Raw genomic sequence first — 9,659 nt, 5'->3', positions numbered from 1 at the left:
GCATGTTTCAGTTTTATTCACAGACCTTACTGAGAACCATAGCCCAGGAGATAGCCTCTCAGATAGCTCTAAGGAACTGCTGTGAAGAGGCAGGGAAGGAGCCAGGATATATGTGAATGTTTTGCTGGGAAAAACACGTAGTCAGGCATAAAAAGATTACTGCTAATCACAAAGAACAGATATTTCAAGTGAATGATTTTAGCACTTTTCTCTATATGGGAAGATGCAGGAATCTGGGGTCATAGAAATTTTTCCTTGGATATGCATCTTAACTATCTAGGTGCCCTTTTATCCAAAGCACAGAATGCTTCTTATTCCATCCTGAATTCCCCTCAGGGTGGGTGACTGCAGTGGGTTGCAACTTAATCCTTGAAGAACTGGAATGGATGGCAACATTCCTTGTTTTACACATCTTAACAATGTTTAAGTGTACAATTCAGTGGCATTAAATACATTCACTTTGTTGTGCAACCATCACCTCTTTGCATCTCCAGAACTCTTCAGCATTCCAAACTGAAATGTGTAACCATTAAACATTAATTCCCCATTCTTCCCTCCCTACCCCTGAGCCACTAGTAACTACTATTCTACTTTATGTCTTTATGAATTTGACTATTCTAGGTACCTCATATTAGTGGAATCATACAATATTTGTCATTTTGTGCCTGGCTTATTTCACTTAACATAATGTTTTCAAGGTTCATCCATGTTGTGGCATATGTCAGAATTTCCTTTCCTTTTAAGGCTGAATAATATTTCATTATGTGAATATAGCACATTTTCTTTAATCATCCATCTGTCAATGGACATGTGGATTGTTTCCACCTTTGGGCTATTGTGAATAATGCTGCTAAACATCATTATGTACCAGACATTTTTAAAGCTTTTTAAGGAACACTCCTTTTTTTAAAAAATTAAAGTCTAGTTGATTTACAATATTGTGTTAGTTCAGGTGTACAGCAAAGTGATTCAGTTAAACCACACACACACACACACACATATGAATATATATATTCTATTTCTAATTCTTTTCCATTATACAGTTGACAAAAAATTAATCAGTCTATCTAAGAAAGAAACAGAAATTTTTATTCAAGCCAAATTTGAGGATAATAACCTGGGAAAGCATCTCCAAAAGCTCTGAGAACTGTTCCGCCCATTAGAAGTCAAGGCACAGTTATGTAAGTTTTTTGAGAAAGAGGGCTGTACATTAAATTACATATTACTGACAGTTTACACAATCCAGATCTGAGCGCCATGGGACCCCTTATCAAGAAGGAATATTATCTTTAAGGAGTCATTGATGCTAGGAGAATGTCGCTCTTGATGATCGAGCAAGTATTTCTGATGGAGGAGGTTTGGTCGATGCATAATGCAGTTACACAATGCAGAGTGCAGGGAAAGAGGAGGCCAAAGGACATAGAAAATTTTTTGTGTTTAAATTTTTCTTATCTTGCCATAAAATATGAATTTTATTTCATAATAGTTTATTACAAGATATTAAATTTAGTTCCCTGTGCTGTAGAGTAAGTCCTTGTTGCTTATCTATTTTATATATGATAGTGTGCATGGTGGGGAGAATAAACTGGGATTAACAGATGCACAAGGAGCACTCCTTTAACTCCTTAGGAAACAGAAATTTGAGGGGAATTTTGTCTAGGTAGTTAAGACTCTGTATAAGGAACCTGAAACACCTGCAAAAGTAATAAGTCAGAGATCAAAGAAATTCTGATGCATACTACAACATGGATGAACCTTGAGGACATTATGCCAGTAAATTAAGCCAGTCACAAAAGACAAATACTGAATGATTCTGTTACCAAACACGAGTTCATGTCCCTGACTCACAGTGAAGCCAAACAAACCGAAACATTGGAATTTGGAGCAGAGAAAGGTTTATTGCAGGGCCAAGCAAGGAGAACAGGTGGCTCATGCCCCAAAAGCCCAAACTCCCCAGTGGTTTTAGGGGAGAAGTTTTTATAGGAAGAATTTGGGGTAAGGGCTGCAGAGTAGGTGACTTCTTCTGATTGGTTAGCGGTGACATAACACGGTGGTGCTCCAGGAATCTGGTGCTCTGCCTGAACTTACCATCCTCCACCTTGGTGGGGGGGGGCCTTAGTTCCTGCAGGACAACTCAAAGATATTTTTATGTATACTTCCTCAGGAGGAACCAGGACCCTGCCCCAAGACTGAACTATTGTTTCCTGACTGCTCCTCCCTTTTTTCTGCATCCCCTCCATTCCCTGATGAACAACTGTTTGAATCTGCCCTTTGGAACTCAGGGAAGGTCAAGGAGGCTAAATGAAGCCTATTTCCTACAAGCAAGAAACAGGGATGGGACTTCCCAGTGGCGCAGTGGTTAAGAATCTGCCTGCCAATGCAGGGGACACGGGTTCAAGCCCTGGTCCGGGAAGGTCCCACATGCCGTGGAGCAACTAAGCCTGTGCACCACAACTACTGAGCCTGCGCTCTAGAGCCTGGGAGCCACAACTACTGAAGCCCATGTGCCTAGAACCTGTGCTCCGCAACAAGAGAAGCCACTGCAATGAGAAGCCTGTGCACCACAAAAAAGAGTAGCCCCTGCTTGCGGCAGCTAGAATAAGCCTATGCACAGCAATAAAAACCCAACAGAGCCAAAAATAAATTAACTAATTAATTAATTTTTAAAATGTAAGTGTTAAATGAGCAGATTGAAGTGCGTGTATTTAAAATTCAATTAAAAAAAGAAAAAGAAAGAAACAGGGACACAGAAAGACTTTTGTGCCCAGGAGGGTCCCACAGGTCCAGGTTTCAATTCCATTTATGTGAGGCACAAAGAGTAGTAAAGTTCACAGGGACAGAAAGTAGAATGGTGGTTGCCAGGGGCTGGGGAGAGGGGGAAATGAGGAAGTAATGTTTAATAGGTACAGATTTTCAGTTTTGCAAGATGAAAAAAGTCTTTGAGATGCATGGTATAGTGATGGTTGCAAAACAATGTGAATGCACTTAATGCCATTGTACACTTAAAATGTGCATGCCCACAATGTACACTTCAAAATCAAACTGAGCTCCCCTAAAGCCAGGTTCTTCTGCAGAGTTTATGATTAACTTCTCTATCCAAAACTTTATGACCTGTCTTGTCCCACACTTGTTCTCCCTCAAGATTGAGGAGTATCGGGAGAGGCGCCTTCAAGATGGTGGAGGAGTGAGATGTGGAGATCACCTTCCTCCCCACAAATGCATCAAAACTACATCTACATGTGGAACAACTCCTACAGAACACCTACTGAACACTGGTAGAAGACCTCAGACTTACCAAAAGGCAAGAAACTCCCTGCGTGCCTGGGTAGGGCAAAAGAAAAAAGAAAAAACAGAGAAAAAACATAGGGATGGGACCTGCACCTCTGGGAGGGAGCTGTGAAGGAGGAAAAGTTTCCACACACTAGGAAGTCCCTTCACTGGAGGAGACGAGGGGTGGCAGGGGGGAAGCTTCAGAGCCACAGAGGAGAGCACAGCAACGGGGTGCAGAGGGCAAAATGGAGACATGCCCACACAGAGGATAGGGGCCGACCAGCACTCACCAGCCTGAGAGGCTTGTCTGCTCACCCGATGGGGCGGGTGTGGGCTGGGAGCTGAGGCTCGGGCTTCGGAGGTCAGATCCCAGGGAGAGGACTGCGGTTGGCTGCACAAACACAGCTTGAAGGGGGCTGGTGCGCCACAGCTAGCCGGGAGGGAGTCCGGGGAAAAGTCTGGAACTGCCTAAGAGGCAAGAGACCATTGTTTCAGGGTGCGTGAGGAGAGGGGATTCGGAGCACCACCTAAACGAGCTCCAGAGATGGGTGCAAGCCGTGGCTATCAGCGCGGACACCAGAGATGGGCAGGAAATGCTAAGGCTGCTGCTGCAGCCACCAAGAAGCCTGTGTGCAAACACAGGTCACTATCCACACCTCCTCTCCCGGGAGCCTGTGCAGCCCACCACAGCCAGGGTCCTGTGACCCAGGGACAACTTCCCTGGGAAATCACACAGCATGCCTCAGGCTGGTCCAATGTCACACAGGCCTCTGCCACCGCAGGTTTGCCCCGCATTCCGTACCCCTCCCTTCTCCCGGCCTGAGTGAGCCAGAGCCCCCTAATCAGCCGCTCTTTTAACCCCCTCATTTCTGGACAAAGAACAGACGCCAGAGGGCAACCTACATGCAGAGGCGGGGCCAAATCCAAAGCTGAACCCCAGGAGCTGCATGAACAAAGAAGAGAAAGGGAAATCTCTCTGTGCAGCATCAGGAGCAGTGGATTAAATCTCCACAGTCAACTTCAGGTACCCTGCATCTGTGGAATACCTGAATAGACAATGAATCATCCCAAAATTGAGGCGGTGGACTTTGGGAGCAACTGTACACTTGGGGTTTGCTTTCTGCATCTAATTTGTTTCTGGTTTTATGTTTATCTTAGTTTAGTATTTAGAGTTTATTATCATTGGTAGTTTTGTTTATTGATTTGGTGGCTCTCTTCCTCTTTTTATATATATATTTTTTTCCTTTTTATCTTTTTGTGTGTGTGTATGTGTATGCTTCTTTGTGTGATTTTGTCTGTATAACTTTCCTTTTGCCATTTGTCCTAGGGTTCTGTCTGTCTGTTTTTTGCTTTTTTTTTAGTATAGTTTTTAGCACTTGTTATCATTGGTGGAGTTGTTTGTTGATTTGGTTGCTCTCTTTCTTTCTTTCCTTTTTATTACCGTTTAATAATTTTTTTATTTTAATAACTTTATTTTATTTTTCTTTCTTTCTTTCTTTTTTCTCCCTTTTATTCTGAGCCATGTGGCTGACATGGTCTTGGTGCTCTAGCCGGGTGTCAGGCCTGAGCCTCTGAGGAGGGAGAGCTGAGTTCAGGACATTGGTCCACGAGAGACCTCCTGGCTCCACGTAATATCAAATGACAAAAGTTCTCCCAGAGATCTCCATCTCAATGCTAAGACCCAGCTCCACCCAATGACCAGCAATCTACAGGGCTTGACATCCTATGTCAAACAACTAGCACACAAGAACACAACCCCACCCATTAGCAGAGAGGCAGCCTAAAATCATATTAAGTTCACAGACACGCCAAAACACAACACCAGACGTGGTCCTACCCACCAGAAAGACAAGATCTAGCCTCATCCACGAGAACACAGGCACCAGTCCCCTCCACCAGGAAGCCTACACAACCCACTTAACCAATCTTAGCCACTGGGAGAAGACACCAAAAACAATGGGAACTATGAACCTGCAGCCTGGGAAAAAGAGACCCCTAACACAGTAAGTTAAGCAAAATGAGAAGACAGAGAAATACATAGCAGACTAAGGAGCAAGGTAAAAACCCACTGGACCAAACAAACGAAGAAGAAATAGGCAGTCTACCTGAAAAAGAATTCAGAGTAATGATAGTAAAGATGATCCAAAATCTTGGAAATAGAATGGAGAAAATACAAGAAACGTTTAACAAGGACCTAGAAGAACTAAAGAGCAAACAACCAGTGATGAGCAACACAATAAATGAAATTAAAAATTCTGTAGAAGGGATCAATAGCAGAATAACTGAGGCAGAAGAACGGATAAGTGACCTGGAAGATAAAATAGTGGGAACAACTACTGCAGAGCAGAATAAAGAAAAAAGAAAGAAAAGAATTGAGGACAGTTTCAGACACCTCTGGGACAACATTAAATGCACCAACATTCAAAGTACAGGGGTTCCAGAAGAAGAAGAGAAAAAGTAAGGGACTGAGAAAATATTTGAAGAGATTATAGTTGAAAACTTCCCGAATATGGGAAAGGAAAGAGTCAATCAAATCCAGGAAGAGCAGAGAGTCCCATACAGGATAAATCCAAGGAGAAACACACCAAGACAGATATTAATCAAACTCTCAAAAATTAAATACAAAGAAAAATTATTAAAAGCAGCAAGGGAAAACCAACAAATAACATACAAGGGAATCCCCATAAGGTTAACAGCTGATCTTTCAGCAGAAATTCTGCAAGCCTGAAGGGAGTGGCAGGACATATTTAAAGTGATGAAAAGGAAAAACCTACTACCAAGATTACTCTACCCAGCAAGGATCTCATTCAGATTCAATGGAGAAATTAAAACCGTTACAGACAAGCAAAAGCTAAGAGAATTCAGCACCACCAAACCAGCTCTACAACAAATGCTAAAGGAACTTCTTTAGGCAGGAAACACAAGAGAAGGAAAAGATGTACAATAACAAACAAAAAGCAATTAAGAAAATGGTAATAGGAACATACATATTGATAACTACCTTAAATGTAAATGGATTAAATGCTCCAACCAAAAGACATAGACTAGCTGAATGGATACAAAAACAAGACCCATATATATGCTGTCTACAAGAGACCCACTTCAGACCTAGGGACACATACAGACTGAGTGAGAGGATGGGAAAAGATATTCCATGCAAACGGAAATCAAAAGAAAGCTGGAGTAGCAATTCTCATATCAGACAAAATAGACTTTAAAACAAAGATTATTACAAGAGACAAAGAAGGACACTATATAATGATCAAGGGATCAATCCAAGAAGAAGATATAACAATTGTAAATATTTATGCACCCAACACAGGGGCACCTCCATACATAAGGCAAATGCTAACAGCCACAAAAGGGGAAATCGAGAGTAACGCAATCATAGTAGGGGACTTTAACACCCCACTTTCACCAATGGACAGATCATCCAAAATGAAAATAAATAAGGAAATACAAGCTTTAAATGATACATTAAACAAGATAGACCTAATTGATATTTATAGGACATTCCATCCAAAAACAGCAGAATACACTTTCTTCTCAAGGGCTCATGGAACATCCTCCAGGATAGATCATATCTTTGGTCACAAACCAAGCCTTGGTAAATTTAAGAAAATTGAAATTGTATCAAGTATCTTTTCTGACTACAATGCTATGACACTAGATATCAATTACAGGAAAAAAAATCTGTAAAAAATACAAACACATGGAGGCTAAACAACACTGCTAAATAACCAAGAGATCACTAAAGAAATCAAAGAGGAAATCAAAAAATACCTAGAGACAAAAGACAATGAAAACATGACGATCCAAAACCTATGGGATGCAGCAAAAGCAGTTCTAAGAGGGAAGTTTATAGCAATACAATCTTACCTCAAGAAACAAGAAACATCTCAAATAGACAACCTAACATTACAGTTAAAGCAATTAGAGAAAGAAGAACAAAAAAACCCCGAAGTTAGCAGAAGGAAAGAAATCATGAAGATCAGATAAGAAAGAAATGAAAAAGAAGGAAACGATAGCAAAGATCAATAAAACTAAAACCTGGTTCTTTGAGAAGATAAACAAAATTGATAAACCATTAGCCAGACTCATCAAGAAAAAAAGGGAGAAGACTCAGATCAATAGCATTAGAAATGAAAAAGGAGAAGTAACAACTGACACTGCAGAAATACAAAGGATCATGAGAGATTACTACAAGCAACTCTATGCCAATAAAATGGACAACCTGGAAGAAATGGACAAATTCTTAGAAATGCACAACCTTCTGAGACTGAACCAGGAAGAAATAGAAAATATGAACAGACCAATCACAAGCACTGAAATTGAGACTGTGATTAAAAATCTTCCAACAAACAAAAACCTAGGACCAGATGGCTTCACAGGCGAATTCTATCAAACATTTAGAGAAGAGCTAACACCTATCCTTCTAAAACTCTTCCAAAATATAGCAGAGGGAGGAACACTCCCAAACTCATTCTACGAGGCCACCATCACCCTGATACCACCACCAGACAAAGATGTCACAAAGAAAGAAAACGACAGGCAAATATCACTGATGAACATAGATGCAAAAATCCTCAACAAAATACTAGCAAACAGAATCCAACAGCACATTAAAAGGATCATAGACCATGATCAAGTGGGGTTTATCCCAGGAATGCAAGGATTCTTCAATATACGCAAATCAATCAATGAGATACACCATATTAACAAACTGAAGAATAAAAACCATATGATCATCTCAATAGATGCAGAAAAAACTTTTGACAAAATTCAACACCCATTTATGATAAAAACCCTCCAGAAAGTAGGCATAGAGGGAACTTACCTCAACATAATAAAGGCCATATATGAGAAACCCACAGCCAATATCGTTCTCAAGGTGAAAAACTGAAACTATTTCCACTAAGATCAGGAACAAGACAAGGTTGTTCACTCTCACCACTGTTATTCAACATAGTTTTGGAAGTTTTAGCCACAGCCATCAGGAAGAAAAAGAAATAAATGGAATCCAAATTGGAAAAGACGAAGTAAAACTGTCACTGTTTGCAGATGACATGATACTATACATAGAGAATCCTGAAGATGCCACCAGAAAACTACCAGAGCTAATCAATGAATTTGGTAAAGTTGCAGGATACAAAATTAATGCACAGAAATCTCTTGCATTCCTATACACTAATGATGAGATATCTGAAAGAGAAATTAAGGAAACACTCCCATTTACCATTGCAACAAAAAGAATACAACACCTAGGAATAAACCTACCTAGGGAGACAAAAGACCTGTATGCAGAAAACTATAAGACACTGATGAAAGAAATTAAAGATGATACAAACAGATGGAGAGATATACCATGTACTTCGACTGGAAGAATTAACATTGTGAAAATTACTATACTACCCAAAGCAATCTATTGGCATAGATACCAATGGCATTTTTTTACAGAACTAGAACAAAAAATTTCACAATTTGTATGGAAACACAAAAGACCCTGAATAGCCAAAGCAATCTTGAGAGAGAAAGACGGAGCTGGAGGAATCAGGGTCCCTGACTTCAGACTATACTACAAAGCTACAGTAATCAAGACAATATGGTACTGGCACAAAAACAGAAATATAGATCAATGGAACAGGACGGAAAGCCCAGAGATAAACCCACACACATATGATCACCTTATCTTTGATAAAGGAGGCAAGAATATACAATGGAGAAAAGACAGTCTCTTCAATAAGTGATGCTGGGAAAACTGGACAGCTACATGTAAAAGAATGAAATTAGAACACTCCCTAACACCATACACAAAAATAAACTCAAAATGGATTAAAGACCTAAATGTAAGGCCAGACAATATAAAATGCTTAGAAGAAAACATAGGCAGAACACACTATGACATAAATCACAGCAAGATCTTTTTTGACCCACCTCCTACAGAAATGGAAATAAAAACAAAAATAAACAAATGGGACCCAATGAAACTTAAAAGCTTTTACAGAGCAAGGGAAACCAGAAACAAGGTGAAAGGCAACCCTCAGAATGGGAGAAAATATTTGCAAAGAAGCAACAGACAATGGATTAATCTCCAAAATATACAAACAGCTCATGCAGCTCAATATCAAAAAAACAAACAATCCAATCAATAAATGGGCAGAAGATCTAAATAAACATTTCAGCAAAGAAGACATACAGATGGCCAAGAGGCACATGAAAAGATGCTCAACAGCACTAATTATCAGAGAAATTCAAATCAAAACTACAATGAAGTATCACCTCATACCGGGCAGAATGGCCATCATCAGAAAATCTACAAACAATAAATGCCAGAGAGGATGTGGAGAAAAGGGAACTGTCTTGCACTGTTGGTGGGAATGTAAATTGAT

Source organism: Eschrichtius robustus, chromosome 1, assembly GCF_028021215.1.
Source record: "Eschrichtius robustus isolate mEscRob2 chromosome 1, mEscRob2.pri, whole genome shotgun sequence".
Taxonomy (NCBI): domain Eukaryota; kingdom Metazoa; phylum Chordata; class Mammalia; order Artiodactyla; family Eschrichtiidae; genus Eschrichtius; species Eschrichtius robustus.
This window is presented reverse-complemented; position numbering follows the sequence as displayed.